The following is a 17,377-nucleotide window of genomic DNA, read 5'->3' as shown; positions in this document are numbered from 1 at the left end:
GTTTTTGTTACTCGGCAAGGTTTTTTAACGAGGCAACGAGAGAAGCACCGCATTTGGGCAACACAAGGGGGAGTGTTCAAGTAAAACCCTAATTTGTGTTTGGCCCAAACTCGAGGTTACTTGATCTAGTGGTAATATGGTTAAATTAAAAGGATCTAGATTCCTATTCAATGTACGATTACTTTCCTTGTATGATTGAGATTTTATGCATTGTAATCCTCTATATAAAGATGCTCCTATTATCAATGAGAATACACAGCAATTTCCTCTCAATTTCAGTTTCTCTACAACATATCCAACATTCCAGCATCATGTTTTCTTGAATAATTTTTATTGTTCTTTAAAAATTAGCCTAGAATTGTAATTCGTTTTTATAAAGTTAATTTAAGAAACAAAACAAAAAAGTGTTTATACAACAAAATATTTAAAAAAAATGAAGCATAATGACCCTAATAGCCATGCATGCATATTAACTGACAATAAAATAATAAAATAAGAAAAATTACGGTAAGTCAACCAAGTGATTGTCTTAAAACAAATAGACATACCAAATTCTTATATATAAAAATAGTATTATTATAAAGATGAATAAATACTTTGTTGTACAATCACTTTTTTTTTGTTCCTCAATTTTACTTTGTAAAAATTAATTGCAATAATTTTTGAAATGATTGCTGTTATTATTTATTGAGAAACAATAATTTGAGATAAAATATGATGGAAAATTTCACATGAAAAGTGTTGGGATTATGACAATCATTTTAGTAGTCAATTTGAGTAAAATGTCTGATTTGCCCCTACACTTAACGGAGGGACAACGGAATAAAGATAGAATCACCTTATTAATGTGGTTTTGGAAGTTCAAATATATATTTGATCACTTTAAAAGTTTAGGTACCATTTTGTCAGGTCTGAAAAAGTCCAAACCTCACCTATAATAAAAACCCGATTTTATATTGTTTTAAAGATCACAGTCCAACATGAGTTGTTCCCTTCTTAGGTACATGAATTAATGATTATGTTGCCATCAAAACTTGATTTATGTATAAAAGCTAGACTCACTGAGTCACCCAAAAGGACAAACAAGGCGACATCAGCTGCATATAGATAAGTTGCATGTCTAATTAGTCAGGTTAGACAAGTTGAACCGATCCATTTGGCTTTTGAGGACCACACATCTATTGGTTCATGTCATGTTTAGGGTTTAAATCATACATGTCTTACAGACTTACACATCGTTAACAGTCAAAACATCATGACGTACTCCTCAAATTGACTGAGGTATATATGGTCCAAGTTAATTGCCATGTCTTTTCCCCCTTTTTTTCAATGCACGTCTTTTTCACTTTTCTTTTTATTGACGATAGATGCTTCTCTTGAGTGATGCTACATGCCCCAAATATATTTATCACAATTTGATCCTAAATGATGTGGCAATTGATGTGTTAACTGCCACATAATGACCTTAACTTGATAATTTCCAACTTGCTTTATTATTTTCACTTTGTGCCTATTATTTTCATCTATTTTCAGGGAAAAAACTGAAGATCATAAACGCAGCAAGTTTCTTTCATATGCAGGCCATTGTTTTCTCTCTTTTCAAACCCTTGAATCGAAGACCATTCTCTTGTAGCAATTAATATTGAAAAGGACATTCTAATTGGTTCCATAAATCTTATCTTCCCAATATGCTCATTCTCTAATTGAAGAAATAAAAAATTCGAAACATCTTTAGGTAGAAAATTGATGGGCAGGAGATGCAAAACTACCTCTTCAAAGATCAAGCATCTAGTAAAAGAACTTGCTCATCTCTAGTTGAGCTAGGTTCCATTTTTGTGCAGCATATATAAATTTTATTAAATTGAGAAAAGATGAACATGCTCTTAAGGTTGGATTCATGAATCAATGTTCGGGTAGCTAGAACCCTAAATTTGAACATTGAAGATAAAAATACCGGAGTTTTTTTTTTTCTTTTTCAAATGAAAAGTAATTAATAAAAAAAGAAAGTGGACGTGTTAGAAACTATTAGGATGAAAATGATTACGTGGCAACTGCCACATCATTTGAGACTCAATTTTGGTAAAAATATTTGGGATCCCAAGCATTTTTCCTTCTTTTTGCACTTGGTCACTCCTCTTTGTCAGTGAGGAATATTTACAAGATTGAAAATGGCAAAAAGTGGGTCTTTTATATAGAAGCCATTATTTTTCTTAGAATGGTGCTAGAGACACCAAAAGATTATACCAAATTTCAATCCCAAATGATGTGGCATTGCCACCTCATTCATAGTTATTTCCAACATGTAATTATGTCAATTAATTTTCATTTATATAGTTTCCATTATATATGCAATTACTTAATATTATATTAAATAAGAAAAATAATGTTTCCCTGCAATCCCAAAAATTGATCTTCAAATACCAGGGATATTCTCATATACCACCTGTCATCATCATCCTCATCTCATGATGCACCAAAATTTGAAACTCAAGGGACGAAAAATCATTTAGGATTTGAATAATTAAAAGGTCTTGCGTATGAAAATCTAAAATAAAGAAGATGATTATGAATATAGCAACCACAAGGCATAAATTGGCTTTGTAAATCATAATCACAAGGGATTATGATGAAAAACTGTGAGTTAGCTCTTAATAAAAGATTATGAAAGGTACAAATCAATACAGAAGTTAATTTAACCAACTTGTTTTGAAATTTGAATCCACTGGATTGGTTCAAGAAATTAAAAGAGAGAACAACAAATTTACTTATTCTTCTTCTTCTTCTTCTTTTTTTTTTTTTACAATAGAACAAAGTTTACTGGTTGTGGATAGATGGCGGCGATATATGGAGGATGAGTTTTGCATTTTTTAGGGTTTATCAAGACATGAGTTTGCGCGCTTGTTGGATTTATTTTCTTCACCGCATTTTCTTCTTCCGTTTTTTAATATCTTAGAGATAAATAAACTAATTTAAATACATATTCTAAATATATATATATATATATATAAAATGACAGCTTGAATATTTTGAGGTTCATTAGGGCTGATGTGGTCAATGCCATGTCATTTGGGATGGTTTTTTTGTATGGAATTTTAGGATCCAAAGCATTTTCCTTTTTCTTAATCAGTGAGGTCTAATTTGTTGTTTTTTGAGAGAATAACCATTATAGTTGTTGGTTGTAATAAATATCATTTTTTCATTAAAAAATAATAAGAAAAATAATATCATTTTTGTCATTCAATTTTGATCTGTTTGACACTTTGGTCATTGACTTTTAAAAAATATCACTTTGATCACTCAACTTTAACACCATTTAACATTTTAGTGATTGCCGTTAAATGTTCTTCACAAACCATTAAAATTGAGGACGTTTTGGTCAAATCATTAAAAGATAAATCTGAAAAAAATTAAAATTAATTTAAGCCTTCTTGAATTTATTTTCTTGCAAATTGCAATCGCATAAATGAAGGTTTTCAGTTGACCTCCACGACCAAACACAATAGTTTATTAATCCATTACAAGTTGGAAGCTCAAACCTTGTAAAAGACCATTATTCTCTCATAGAGAGACTCATAATTAAATCATTAACCAAACTTAGACAGTTAGACTAGACCTTCTCAACTTCATCGCAGACTAGGACCAAGTCTGCAAGATTAAGAAAGAGCTATCAAGGCCATCAACGCCTTGACTTCTCTGTGCAAAGATAAGGAGCATCTCTTCATCTAGAACCTACTGCTATTTATAAGACGAGTTTATTTTCCTCTTCTGGGTTGATTAGGGATTGAGTCATTTTGTGCAGGGAGATTAAAGATTGAATCTTTTTGGGTTAGGAGGATTTAGTTGTGTAATTCTTCATAATGTTTTGCTAAATTGAGTTTGGAAGCTTCTCTACTCATGGAAATGGTAATTGTCATTCTTTATTTTTCTGGGTTTTGTTGTTCACTTCTACAGAGATAGATGTTTTTAATTTTCTAGCTACAAAGATATGATATTTTGATAAAGCTCTCCTTATATGTTTTATGAACTCCTCTGGTGTGCAATTTTGTGAACACAATTATGGGTTATAATTACATCTGCGATCAGTAATGCACTAATGCAAGGTTTGGGAGATGTAGTGTCTTTTTTTTTTTTTCCTTGGTTTCTAAGAGATGTAGGTTAATAATAATTCTTTTAATATTTATTTATGTTTATAAAAATATTTCTATGATATGACGAAAATATCTTCAAAATATATAATATTTACAAAATTTTAACAGTGGAGTTAACGGTAATACCAAAGTGATAGCTGGTGTCGAACTTGAGTGACTAAATTGATATTTTTCAAAGTTAAACGATTAAAGTGTCAAACAAAGAAAAGTTGAGTGACCAAAGTTGTTATTTTTTCAAATAATAAATTATTTCACGAATTATTTAAATGGCATTTGAGATGGACCAAAGTATAGCCAAATGTCGAATGACCTTGTCGACCATTCAATGTGGGAAAAAACACAAAATAAAAAAAATAACTCTTAGATCTTATAGCCTGTCCTTCCTTCCTGATCATATATTGTTTCAATCTCATAAATTAGCCATCGCAGACGCAGAGCAATGCAGTCCCACTCGATCGATTCTATGAACCCTCGTTTGTTTTTCGTTCATAGTCCTATTGTCCAAATAACTCAAGCTGGTTTTCCTAAAGCATTTTCTGTAGAACCAAAAAGCAAGCTTGAAGATGAAGCAAAATAGAGAGAAAAGAGAGAAAGCTCTCTAACTGTTTTATGCAGAAATTGAGTTGTTGAGATTGTTACAGGGTTTATATAGTAGCTGGAGGATAAGAGGGATAGAGTACACGTGTCAGCTCATAACACATCCTGAGCTAATTACTAACAGAAAACTTAATTAGTAGAGAACACGTGACTAATCCTAATTCACCCTAATTAACAGAAAACACACAAAAGAGGACTAATGAGCTGTGATAATCATGCTATATGGTTAACATCCCTCCTCAGCTTGATGGGAGGTAAGCAACATCAGGCTGTCACAAAGATATGTGTACTGTGGTGAGCAAAGGCCCTTGGTGAACAAATCTGCAAGTTGGTCCTTGGATGTAACAAATTGAAGCTTGAGAGATCCAGCCTTGACCTGATTTCTGGTGAAATGCACGTCTACCTCAATGTGTTTTAACTTGGAGTGATACACAGGATTAGTGGCAAGGGCAAGAGCAGATATATTATCACAGTGTAGGATTGGAACTGCAGCAAGGGAAACATGTAGATCATGAAGCAAAAGCAGTAACCACATAATCTCTGATGTAGTATCAGCCATGCTCCTTGATGGGGGACGGGTCCTAAAACATAGGCCTAAAACTAATAGCACACGTCACCAGAAATAAGAAGAACACAACTCATTATAGACAGCTGAAAAGCGGCTATATTTTCATTATAATGTCAGAAAAAACTCCCCTACAAAGATGACAAACTCTTGCTTAAATAGTATAAGAGTCAAATCAAAATAAGGAAAAGTAATAAATAGAAAGTTACAAAATGAATATCACATCTATCCAATTAATAATAAAAATACCGCTAAATCTATGCAATTACAAATAAATATATTAGAAAGAAATCAATACTAATTTGCTGCCACGTTTATTGTTGCCTTGATTTTGGCTGATATTAAAGTCACTCAGTTGTTCCCTATATGCTCCTGCATCAGACTCCCTTGGTTGGAAACAATTCGTCATCGAATTCAAGCCACAAATTAGAGAGAACCTAGCAAAATCATCCATTGCATCCAAATCATGGTCAATCGTTTAGCCTGTAATTGGAATCGTCCATTCCAAATAAATAAATATTTAGAATACCTTCCTAATCTTGACTTGAGAGATTTGGTTTTTGCCAACTCAAAACTTTTACCACCATTTTTTATCTGATTGACAATATCAACTAATATCTTGGGAATGTGGAAGTTGAAAACATTAAACCCAACAAAATCGACGGATCTGTGAACATTTATTTTGTAGGTAATGCCTCCAAAACTCACACTTGTAGTACTCTCATCCAAGATTGAATCCGGCTCATGCCTAGTTCTTGGAAGTCCAAGACTGAAACCCACGTTGACATCACCAATATGGTTTGAGTTCATATCATCAATCCTCTCACCCACATCAATTTTGTCAATACCTATATATGGGTATAGGTCTTCCACTTCAATTGTTGGTACAGTAGCTTCATCGACTTGTATAATTGGATCAATTCCTTGCATGTGCATAGTAATATTTTATACTGCTAGCTCAGACCCTTTATCAATAGTATTGCTACCATGTTCATCAATATTACCTTCAACCTCCAAACAATTTCCATCACAAATCTGATCATCACAATTGCCACTGCACGCCTCACAAAAACAATTATAAATTGGTGGCAAACTAAAATCCACAACTCCATCTTTATTTTCTTTTTCCAAACTTTTATCAACTGAAAAATTAAAGATAGTATTTGAACCTTCATAGTCGAAACTAACCGGTTCCACCTTTTCGTCCGACTCACACAATAGAGCACTGTGATGAAAAGGGCCAATGTCTCCCTCCCCGTCAAAACCCACACTGTCTTGGCAAGAGGTTTCGATGCAAGTGACACGCTGATAAACGTCTCTCTCCCCGTCATAACTCTTACCTCCTAGGCGTCGAGTTTCGATGCGATTGATACGTTCTGCAAGTTGCTGAATCATCATCTTGATTTCCTCCATGTCGTTGCTATAACGACCCTCCATTCGAGAACCTTCCCGATCAAGCTTGCTTCGAGTCATGGAATCCACCACGCTCTCACCAGAGCTCTGATACCAAATTGATGGGGGACGGGTCCTAAAACATAGGCCTAAAACTAATAGCACACGTCACTAGAAATAAGAAGAACACAACTCATTATAGACAGCTGAAAAGCGGCTATATTTTCATTATAATGTCAGAAAAAACTCCCCTACAAAGATGACAAACTCTTGCTTAAATAGTATAAGAGTCAAATCAAAATAAGGAAAAGTAATAAATAGAAAGTTACAAAATGAATATCACATCTATCCAATTAATAATAAAAATACCGCTAAATCTATGCAATTACAAATAAATATATTAGAAAGAAATCAATACTAATTTGCTGCCACGTTTATTGTTGCCTTGATTTTGGCTGATATTAAAGTCACTCAGTTGTTCCCTATATGCTCCTGCATCAGAATTGATGGGGAAATGGTATCGAACACAGACCTCCAATAATCACTCAAGAGACATCAGAAATAAGGAGTAGCAAACTCGTAGAGTATGGCAAATCCATGCCGCAAATAAACTGATATTATTCATAAACTATAAACTGTCTTACAACGATTACAATACCCATATTTATAGGGTTCACAATTCTTGGATAATAAGTAGATTTAAACTAAATTGTAAAGAGAATTAAAAGTAAATCCCAAATTAGATGCAAAAAAGATGCCCTAAAATTTTCTAGACAATAATTATTGACGATTACATATCCATAATTAAATATCAAACGCATCATTTGATATGGCCACATATGCTCCTGCATCAGACTCCCCTGGTTGGAAAGAATTCGCCCTCGAATTCGAGTCATTGATTGAAGAAATCCTGACAAAGTCTTCCATTGCTTCATATCTTTTGTTGAACCTTTAACTTGTAATTGAATCCTTCCTTTCCAAACAAATAGATATTTGGAATAAATTATTAACCTTGACCCTATAAATTTTCTCTCCGACATTAACTTCGCAATCCCAAAATTTTTCTCACCATCTTTTATCTGAGTGACAAGATTCAATAATTCTTTGGGAATATGCATAATGAATGCATTAATTCCAACAAAATCAACAAATTTATGCTCAATATCTTTCCACAATATTGACTTGATTGCGGCTTTATTGTCGTCTTGATCATCACAATTTCTAGGAACAAATTCATTTTTCCTTTGGTCCTCCACACCACCATCACAAACTTCAGAATCTTCATAACAATCATACTTCGGTGGTATATCAAAACTCATGAAATTATTTTTTTCTTTTTCTAAAAATACTTCCTCAACAAATGGAAAATTAAAAATAGTGGACTTACAACCGAAATAGTTGAAAGTACTATGTCCCTCTTCATTTGACTCACATAGCGGAGCACAATTATGAATTGGGCCAACGCATATCTCCCCGTCGGAACCGTCACCATCTTGGTAGAAAGTTTCGATGCGATCAACACGTTGATGATAGGTGGTAACGTCTCTCTCCCCGTCGGAACTCTTACAACGTCGTCGTTGAGCTTCGATGCGATCAGTACGTACCGCAAGTTGCTGAAGCATCCTTTTGATTTCAGCCATGTCGTTGTTGATGTTACGATCCTCCATTCGAAAACGTCCCCTTCTTCGCCCGACCTGAGACATGGAATCCACCAAGCTCTTGCCAAAGCTCTGATACCAATTGATGGGGAAATGGTATCGAACACAGACCTCCAATAATCACTCAACAGACACCAGAAATAAGGAGTAGCAAACTCGTAGAGTATGGCAAATCCATGCCGCAAATAAACTGATATTATTCATAAACTATAAACTGTCTTACAACGATTACAATACCCATATTTATAGGGTTCACAATTCTTGGATAATAAGTAGATTTAAACTAATTTGTAAAGAGAATTAAAAGTAAATCCCAAATTAGATGCAAAAAAGATGCCCTAAAATTTTCTAGACAATAATTATTGACGATTACATATCCATAATTAAATATCAAACGCATCATTTGATATTGCCACATATGCTCCTGCATCACTCCTATATTCAGCCTTAGTGGAAGAGCGAGAAACAGCTGTTTGTTTCTTGCTACACCAGGAGATAGGAGATCCATGTAACAAGAGAACAAAGCCAGTAGTAGACTTTCTATCATTAGGATCACCTGCCCAATCAGCATCACAGTAGGCCTGAAGAGTAAGGGCAGAAAGAGAGTGATTGCTGGGTGCAGGATGAGCATACTTTCTGTAATAGATGCCCTGATGAAGTGTACCTTTGACATACTTTAATATCCTTCTAGCTGCATACAGATGTATATCTGTAGGGTTGTGCAAGAATTGGCACACTGAATTGACAGCATAGGAGATGTCAGGTCGAGTAAACGTCAGGTACTGAAGACATCCAACCATACTTCTAAATTGAGTAACATCATGAGACTGTAAAGGAACACCAGTGTCTCGGAGAAGCTTGAGGCCAGACTTGCATGGGGTAGTATGAATATGACAATCATCTAGGCCAGATTTATGAATGAGATCCTTGGCATATTTGAGCTGGGAAACAAAGAGACCATCAGGCAGGTACTGAATTTCAAGTCCTAAGAAGAAGTGTAGTTTGCCTAAATCCTTCATATCAAACTCATTGTGAAGAGCTGCCTTCACAGAGTTAATAAGTGATGCACAGGATCCTGTGATGATTATATCATCCACATACAGTAGCAAGAACACAGTATTATCTTGACATTGTTTAATGAACAAGCTTGGATCTGCATATGATGAGGCAAAGCCAATATTGGGTAGAAAACTAGTGAATCGTTCATTCCATGCTCTGGGGGCCTGTTTTAATCCGTAGAGAGACTTGTTAAGTTTGCAGACAAAGTGAGGTGTGACAGAGCTAACAAAACCTCCTGGCTGTGTCATATATACTTCTTCATTCAACAGATCATGTAGAAAGGCATTTTTAACATCCATTTGATGAAGAGACCAATTGTGGTAGGCAGCAAGACACAAAATCAAGCGCACAGTGGTATGTCTTACTACTGGGGAGAAGGTTTCATCAAAGTCAACACCATATTCTTGACTAAAACCACGAGCCACTAATCTTGCTTTATGTCGTGCAATGGTACCATCAGCATGGCGCTTGACCTTAAAGAGCCATTTACAGGAGACAAGGTTTTTGTGAGCTGGTAATGGTACAAGAGTCCAGGTTTGCTGTTGCATCAAGGCATTGTACTCCTCATCCATTGCAGCCTTCCATTCAGGTATTTGAAGGGCAGCTTTGTAGTTGGGTGGCTCAGTGGCCTTAGGATCAAGACTGAGATGTGAGAGCAATGAAACAAAACACTTCTTTTTCTGAATTCCTCGTTTGGCTCTAGTTAACATGTGATGATCATTTTGGTGAGATGCAACAACACCTTCAACTGGATGAAGAACATTAGCTTCTGATACCTGACTGGAAGGAGTATGAGTATTGTCACTTTGAAGAACAACAGAGATAGAGCCATTTCCAGGTTGAGCAGAGATGGATAGCATGCCATCAGTTTCAGTAAACTGAACAGTTGTATCAACTTGAGAATCAAAAAGATTTTGTGATGTGGCAGAAGTTGAGACAGGAACAACTATATGAGGATCATTATCCATAAAATTGCATTCATTTATCACAGCTTCATGTTCTGTATACTCATGTGTTTTATCAAATGATTCAATATTTGAAGATGTGATACCATGAGCAGTAGATACAGCATTATTAGATGAAGTAGGAGAACCCTGATCGGATGACTGAAGTGTTGATGTAGAGACAGACTGTATAGGTGCACTATCAAATGCAGGTCCATTCAATGATGGTTGAGTGTGAGACTGAGTAAGGGTGAAGGAAGGTGTAACCTGGGAGGAGGTCTGAGTGAGCAAAGATGAATCCTTTTTGGATGTAACTGATGTAGTTGGAGGAAACATGACCTTGCAGACTGCATAAGGGAAAGTTGTTTCTTCAAAGAATACATGCCTGGAAATAATGTACCTCTTACTGGTTGGACTGTAGCAAATGTAGCCTTTATAGCCTGCAGCAAATCCAAGGAACACACATCTGATAGTTTTAGGTTGCAGTTTGTTTGTTCTGATTGGAAAGGTCAAGAGTGGATAACAAGTGCACCCAAAAATTCTAAGCATGCCAACATTAGGTACAACATGATATAGCATCTCAAAGGGTGATTTCATAGAGAGTACAGTAGTAGGCATCCTGTTGATCAAGTAAGTAGCAGTAGCACAAGCATGAAACCAAAATTGATTAGGAAGTGAAGCATTCTGCAGTAAAGTCACAGCAGTCTCTCGAATATGTCTATTTTTCCTTTCTGAAACCCCATTTTGTTCAGGAGTGTAGGGACATGAACATTGATGAATGATTCCCTTGGAGCTGAGAAAATCTCTAAACATGTTGTTAATGTATTCACCACCTCCATCACTTCTAAGAATTTTGACAGAAGAAGAGAATTGAGTAGAGATAATAGCACACACTGATTTGAAGTAACTAAGAACTTCATATTTTTCATTGGGAACACCCAAGTAAACCTTGTACAATCATCAATGAATAGGACAAAGTATCTATAACCATCTATGGAGAGATGTGGGGAAGGACCCCAAACATCAGAGTGTACAAGTTCAAAGGGTGAAGCACACCTAGTTTGAGAGGCAGAAAAGGGTAGCTTATGAAATTTTCCTAGCAGACATGGCTCACACACTGTCTTCACACAATCTACAGGTTGTTCTATCTTGCATTTCTGCAACATGAGTTTGACAATTTCATTTGCAGGATGACCAAGTCTTTGATGCCAAAGACTATGCTTCACTTGTTGTCCAAGAAATGCAGATTGTTGAGGAGTTGTAGATGCTTGCACAGAATCTTTATTATTTCTACTTGTTGTTGCAGAAGCTTTATTGAATAAGGGTAGATCAAATGGTATGGGGTATAGGCCTTGCTTACTCAGCCCCTGGTACAAAATTTTACCCTGTACCTTGTCCTGAATCACACACATAAATTCATCAAACCACACACTGCAGTTAGTTTGTTTGCACAGTTGATAAATGGAAAGCAAATATGCAGCAAGATCAGGAATAAGCAAGATATTGTCTAGTTTAAGTATCCCCAACATGGCATTGCCAATATGAGTAATGGCAAGTTGGTTACCATTACCAATCTGCACTCCATCAGTTGTAGGATAAGGGATCACATTTTTAAGCACTTGAGGATTGTGAGTCATATGATTAGTAGCTCAAGTATCAGCAAGCCAGTATTGGGGAGCAAGATTGGTGGCAGCAAGCATTGCAGTTGCTTCTTCAGGTTCACTTTGTTGACCAGGGAATCCAATAATGAAGTAGCATCTGTCTGCTGTATGTCCATGCCTTCCACAGTATTGACATCCACCTTGAGTGTTTGAGTTGTTAGCATTCTGAGCATTAGGGAGAGATCTGCAGGTTTTGGCCCCATGACCAACCTTGTTGCACCACTGACAAGTGAGATTGTTGCCTGCATTTCCAGTAGGTCTAAAACCACCAGTATTGCCATTCATTGGAGTGCCTCTGCCACCAGCAAAATTGTTGTATCCTCTGCCAACATTATTATTAGGTCTCCCAATGCCTCTACCAGCATAAAAGCCAGCAACACCAGTAGGTGTATTGAACACAGGATATGTTGGAAATGGTGTGAAGCCATAAGGCATGGCAGGTACAGGCATGTAGGGTGTTTGAGCAGAGATGGGATAAGCAGGCAGGCCTGATGTAGAGAAGCCAGGTGGAATAGTAGAAGCTGCATATGAAGGAGTCTGCATTTGTGGCTGTGAGGATGATGCATATGAGGAAGTCTGCATTTGTGACTGAACTTGAGTAGTAACTGGTACAGATGGAGGAGAAGATGTAGTGCACGAAGACTGAGTGGGGGAAGCTTGAGTTAGAGTGTTGATCTTGGCAAGCATTGCAGTGAGTATGCCCTGAATACCCTGAGCTTCATGTCCAATATCCATTTCTGCGGCTTTAAGCAATGTTTTCAGTTGACTCAAGGAACAGCTGGTGAATTGAGCTCTAATCACAGTCTTAATTGCAGCAAATTCATATGGTAGACCATTAAGCACTGTAACAACAATATCATCATCATCTATAGCAACTCCTACAGTTTCTAGTGCATCCTTTGCAGTCTTAATTTTGTCAAGGTAGGTTTCAATGTCATCAGATCCTTTCTTTACATTCTGAAGATTTGACTTGAGCTGTAAAATATTCTGCTTGTTTGCATCAGCAAATTTCAGTTTGAGTCTAGTCCATAAGTCCTGAGCTGATTTACTACCAACGTCACATGTCATAGCTACTGGACTCAGGGTTTGACCAATCATATTCACAGTACTTTGATCCTGTGTCTTCCAAGAGATAAACTCAACAGAAATGGTGCTTGAACTCCCATCAGAAGCACGAATAAACTGAGGTGGACATGGATTTGTGCCATCAACAAAACCAAACAGATTTTGGCCCCTGAGAAATGACTCCATCCGAAACAACCAGGTAGGATAGTTGGTTTCATCAAGAAGAATGTTTGGTAGGAAAACTGTGGTTGATTGAGTGGTATGAATCTGATTTGGAAGAATAGATGTAGTCATGGCTGTAGGTTGTACACGCTAAGATTTCAATGTATGGATCTAAGTGTAGGCAAGTGTATTAGCAAAGTTATAGCTTAAATTGCAAAGTTAGGGTTTCAATCTCAAGGAAAATTGTGGATCTGAATGAATCTATCAACAGTTATCAAGATTGTATATATCAACATGCTCAGTATGAAAAACCAAAGCTTCGAGTTAAGAACAAGTATGAGTTGCAGCAGAATCACATAATCTTCATCAAAAAAAAATTTGGACTAGAAAATCTTCAGAATCAAAGAACGAACTTATCTGAAACAAGAACAAGCTCAATCCGAGCATAGAGTAGTGAGATTTGATGCTCCAAGGTCGCAGCCTGAGCTTCTGATACCATAAAAGCTGAAAAGCAAGCTTGAAGATGAAGCAACATAGAGAGAAAAGAGAGAAAGCTCTCTAACTGTTTTATGCAGAAATTGAGTTGTTGAGATTGTTATAGGGTTTATATAGTAGCTGGAGGATAAGAGGGATAGAGTACACGTGTCAGCTCATAACACATCCTGAGCTAATTACTAACAGAAAACTTAATTAGTAGAGAACACGTGACTAATCCTAATTAACCCTAATTAACAGAAAACACACAAAAGAGGACTAATGAGCTGTGATAATCATGCTATATGGTTAACACCAATTGCATGCAAGTTCGATGAAATTTAACCCCCCAAAAAAAATAAAATGCAGTTGGAAATCTACACATTTGCTATGCAAACACTACTAGCAAAACAACAATTACCCACGGATTTTAATCTGTGGGTAATAAGACTTTTACACACGGATATCAGTGTGTGATAGCCTTTACACACAGTACACGCACAGATTGGTGTTACCGTGCGGTTTGGAGGGGGGGTAATGCTCATCTCACACGGATTATGTTGTCCGTGTGAAAAGGTTACGTGGGCCCCACTATAATTCCATAAATATAAATTACCGGAATGGAACGCAATCTGTGTGAACAACTCTATTTCACACGGATTTCTGTGTCAAATGTGTAAACTGTATTTCACACGGATTTCTGTGTGAGATATAACTCACACTGATTTCTGTGTCAAAACTTATAACTATTGACACAGATTTCCGTGTGAAATTCCTATACCCTAACTCTCACTGATTTCTGTGTGTAAAAGTAACAGCATATTAAAAAAAAAATTTCTGCAATAAATATACTACAAATATTTACAATAAAATGAACAAATCCACAACTCAATCGAAAATATTAAAACTTTACATTCATAACAAGATATTCTTTACATTTCACAGAAATCCACAATTCACACAAAATTATTCACACAAAATTACATAAATAAAAAAAATCAAAAGTACATATTTCACAGTTGAACCACAAAATCCGATCAAGGTTGGGCCTTTCAACCATCCCAATTGTACATTTGAAGAGATTATTGCCCAAAGCTCCTACTCTGTTCTAGAGGAATCATCTCTGGAACTTTGTGCACCAGGTAGCAGATGTGCTTAAAGAGGTTGGCCATTTCCTCATAGTGCCACGAGTTAAGGCAGTGAAAGGAGAAGTGCACTGCATGCAAACTCTAGTCGAACTGTCAGGAAGCCATTCAGGGGGTTCAACCTCCAAAATTTCCTTGTATGCACTGTAATCAAAGGCAGCCAACTCAAAAATGGGCAGGCTCAAAACTCGCCATAGAATATTGCAATTCACTAAAAAAAGTTGATAAATTTGGGGTGGTATTCCTAATCAGAAAAGCCTAACACAGTGTCAAACATAATGAAAGATGAAGGAGGCAAAAGATACCTTCTGCAATGTCATGCACAATTGCAATCTTAATACACCTGTTAGAAGAAGCATGTAAGCAACAATAAGAAGGATGAATTGTTTCTTCTTAATGGCACCAATTAACTCCAGCTTATTCATCATGGCACCTGCTAGCAACTTACAATTCCCAGCATGTACGGATGAATTGTTTCTTCTTAATTAGCTGGTTACAATTGCTGAAAATGGACAGGATTAAGTACGTTATCAGTAAATCTTGTCACACAGATTACAACTCAATGCTTGTAAAATTAATGTGAATGATCTATATTCCCTACCCTACTATACCAATAATGCTTTAGCCATTGCAAACTTGGTCAGAAGAAGCCACCAGAAAAATTCAGATTTTAAAATCGAATCATTTAAGCAACAAATACTGGACGCATGGAAATGATTAAAAAATCAAGAATGGAATTTACGATTGCAAAGAAACAAAAGTTTATTCCCCAACATATAATACAAAATTAAGAAATCGATTTCGGGTATCATCTGCCTGAAAATCACTAAATTGAGAATTTGATCAAAACATGAAAGAAATCAAATTATTTATTATTGTTATTATCATTACTACCATTAATCATGATTAATTCTCTTTATCGTGTGAATCTGGATTCAAGGAGCTGGAGAGAGAGATCAAATAGCTAGGCTAATTAATCTGATACAATTAGAGTTTCAATAACCCAGCATGCATACACAATAATATACTCACATTATTTTTGGTCTTTATGGGTAAAAGATCATATGCGACAGATTGGTCCCTTCGGATTGTTGGAAATCATGTGACCACACCTCCGGACACGGCGTTAAACAAAACAGAACAGTGTTAAACAAAACAAAAAGTGAAGGGAAAAGAACAGAAGCATGTCGGTGCCGGCCAATTTCCTGGGCGGCGGCAGAGGCGGGGGAAGAGACGCCGGCACAGAGAAGAGGGAAGGATGGACTAGTGGGAGGCGGTCTGCGCGGGTCGGCTATGCCGATGGAGTGGAGGGAGGCGGTGCTTGACGGTGGAAGTGAGCAGAGTCGGTGCGTGGGTTGTTGCAGGGACTCAAGGAGGATGCGTTAAACTCGTCGGAGGTCGGTGATGGTGGAGGTGAGTCACGGTGGTGACCGGAAGTGGGTGTCGAAGGAGAGAGAAAACAGATCTAGTTCCTCTGTCCTCCATTAAACCAAAAAAATTTGGAGATGAGAGAGAGGGAGGCAGAGAAGAGGAGCTAGGATATGAGAGAGAGGGAGAGCAGTGGGCGGAGGAGCAGAGAGAGGGTGGGGAGGGGGCAGTGGGTGGAGGAGATGAGAGAGAGAGAGGGAGACATGAGAGAATTCGGAGGAGGCTTTAGATGTTTTCTGGTTTTAAGCAGCATTATGCACGGAAATCTGTGTGTTTATAGTATTTCACACGGATTTCCGTGTGAAATACATTTGCGTTTACTAAAGATATCCGTGTGAATTTACCTCGGTAATATTTACAACAGCACCCACAGTAATCCGTGGGAATATCCAAATATTGAGCGGGAATAAATCCACGGAAATCCGTGTGTAATACTACTAGGGGAGGGAAATTGAATTTGTTCCAAAAAAGTGAGCGGGAAAAAATTTACCGCGAAAATCCGTGTGAGATACATATATATTTACCACTGATTTTCGTGTGTATTTATCTCTATTATATATTCTGTAGCTAATAGAGTTTTTCACACGGAATTCTGTAGCTCATTGTTCTTTTCACACGGATTTCCGTGTTAACATTTCACACAGATATCCGTGTGTATTACTCATTTCACACAGATGTCTGTACCAAAAACCGGTCAACCCTTTAAACACTTCTACTTCCCTAAGAGGAGCCGACCCTTGAGGAGATAAAATTTCAGAAATTTTTACATTAGTTGATATAGCTTCTACCCATGAGAGCATGAGAGTTTACAGATCAAAAAAATAAGTTACGAGTGAGCGGTTATGAGCATATTAGTTTTATGTAGTATTTAAAGTTTAGGGTTGACCTACTAGATCGAAACCGAAACGACGACGAAAATAGCTGAAATTTTGAACACAACCATTTATTCTTATCATGATAACATCCTACGGTCGATTTTGATAAAGTCTATTTCCTACGCATTGTTGCTTATGGAAGGTATACTTTTCATTATAACTAATAAACTAATTATACCACATTAGTAGACATATAAGAATTTT

The 17,377-nt window shown here is 36.6% G+C and overlaps 1 long non-coding RNA gene across 1 annotated transcript; it reads right to left on the bottom strand.

The window, feature by feature from the left end:
- Positions 1-14,613: 14,613 nt before the first annotated feature.
- Positions 14,614-16,474, bottom strand: LOC112168336. The gene is made up of 3 exons (XR_002924188.2): positions 15,903-16,474; positions 15,176-15,372; positions 14,614-15,014 (listed from the first exon to the last, which is right to left on the bottom strand). It is a non-coding gene; the product is annotated as an uncharacterized LOC112168336 (long non-coding RNA).
- Positions 16,475-17,377: the final 903 nt, after the last annotated feature.

The sequence above is a fragment of the Rosa chinensis genome, chromosome 5 (genome assembly GCF_002994745.2).
Source record: "Rosa chinensis cultivar Old Blush chromosome 5, RchiOBHm-V2, whole genome shotgun sequence".
In the NCBI taxonomy this organism is placed as follows: Eukaryota; Viridiplantae; Streptophyta; class Magnoliopsida; order Rosales; family Rosaceae; genus Rosa; species Rosa chinensis.
Note: the sequence above shows the minus strand (reverse complement) of the source record. Positions and strands in the feature narration are given on the sequence as shown.